Source organism: Anas platyrhynchos, chromosome Z (genome assembly GCF_047663525.1).
Source record: "Anas platyrhynchos isolate ZD024472 breed Pekin duck chromosome Z, IASCAAS_PekinDuck_T2T, whole genome shotgun sequence".
NCBI classification, from domain to species: domain Eukaryota; kingdom Metazoa; phylum Chordata; class Aves; order Anseriformes; family Anatidae; genus Anas; species Anas platyrhynchos.
In genome coordinates, this window is record NC_092621.1 from 54,285,304 (window position 1) to 54,287,284 (window position 1,981).

Sequence of the window (1,981 nt, forward strand, 5' to 3'; positions counted from 1 at the left end):
GTCCTGTGTGCTGGATGCTGCTGGTGTGGTGGGCGCTGCGGGAGGGTTTCTCGTGCTCAGGGGTGCAGGGCCAGTGCACCCTGTGCTGGCAGGAGCTGGGCTGGGAGGTGAAATTGCTGAGTAGGGAGGGCTGCGTCCCCTCCTGCCACAATTCCACTCGTAGCACATCGGGCATCCCATGCAAAGCACACACAGCTCTAAATACATACATTATTTCTAAACGTTAGCATTACGGCACTCCTCAGCTTGCTCCCAGAGGTGGTGCAGATGGGTGCTGGACAGACCCTGGCTGAGAAGAAGGCCCACGCCGCAGAGCTGGAGACAGCCAGCTGCCCCCAGCACAGGTCCAGCCCACCCAGGTCTCACATGGAGACGTTCATGATGGGAGCTCTCAGACACAAGCTACATTTGGGATAGAAATCAGTCATTTTGTGTAACAGAGACATCAGGGGATGTAGGACACCACCACCTGAGCAGCCAGTAGATGCTGCTAACTTGTTTTTTTTTTTTTTTTGCCTGTAATACCCAATAGGTGGAGCTGTGTTGTATTTTCTCAGGCCTCTTCTGACTTTCTCTGACTTCTTTCTGCATTTCCCGCTACAGCAGTCGATAGCAGTCCCCATTTCCTACATTTTCAGACTCTTTTCCACTTCCCAGATAAGCTTGCTGCAAGAATTAATTAGATTTGCGCTCACAGCTTCTTGCTTTTGCACTTACTGAGAGCGTCTCCGATGTGCCAGGCTCTGAGGGAGGCAGCTGCACTTCAGGATGCCAGCTGTGCTTCCCATGGCTGCTCCTGGCTCCGAGGCCAGCAGACTTCTCCCCACCACATCCAGGCTGCTCTCAGGGCTGTCCCATCGGCTGTAAGGGTATGCAGGCAGGGTGATGGAACCTATTTTTTTGCAGAATGGTAGTCACCAGGTAGTCACTTTTCAAAAGGCCAGGACTGCTGTCCTGTCTGGTCAGCAATCCTTCACTAACAGACGTTTCTCCACCTCGCGGCACTGCCGCAACCACGCCACTTGTAATTTGCTCCCCACTCAACAGGTGAGGCAACCAGCTGCCCTGGGGGGTGCTGTAATTTAGTTCTGCTTCTGGAATACCTACCTACAGCCCAAAGGGGTTGTTTCACCTTTGAATCAGCACTCAGCTCCAGTGGGAGAGCAGGAGGGGACACTGCAAGATGTGTTACAACGTTCAGAAGTACTATTACTACAGCTCTTTAGCACTGTTTTTTTTTTTTTTTTTTTTTTTTTTTTTTTTTTTTTAAATTTATCCCAGTACAAAATGTTTTACAAGAGGTTTGCTTGCCTGTCCCTGTGGCCAGGTTTTGAGGACTCCATTGGCATGGTGGCACTTCCACCTCAGCACATTCCGCCCCAAGGTGGCTCAAGCCGCAGGAATCCCCTGTGGCTCCTCCACCAGGTCCACCCTCCACCCTAGCAGTGTTACTTCTGCTGTGTTTACTCACCAGGATGGACTGGAGGTCCAGTTCAAGCAACCACCAGCTAAAAGCAATGCTGACCTCCATGGCCAGCCCTTAACTAGAACAATGCAAGTATTTCAGCTTAAATACCACTATAACCAATTCTGCTTAAGCACAGAGTTACAGCTGAATCCTCAGTGTTGCATCTTGGTGTTTTTTTCCCCGTAACCTTTATTTTATGTAATCACTACTTGACTGCTTAAAGCTTAGCGTCACAGACATCTCTGAGCACCAGCGCTTTAAAAAAAAAAAAAAAAAGTTTTCCAGCAATTCAGATCTTAGAGCTCCTGAAAATAAGCCTTTTGAAAGGATGTTGGCTTTTAAGTATGTAAAACATCCTGTTATCTTGTGAGGCTAAGATGCAACGTTTTGTTTCAAACTTTTTAAAACTTTTTTTTTTAATAGGTTCTTAAAAAGAACCTGTTAATAAGTCAGCACCAATTCCTCAGATTTCTGAAAAGCTCAACAATTCAGTGAAATTACAGGCAGCAAGTA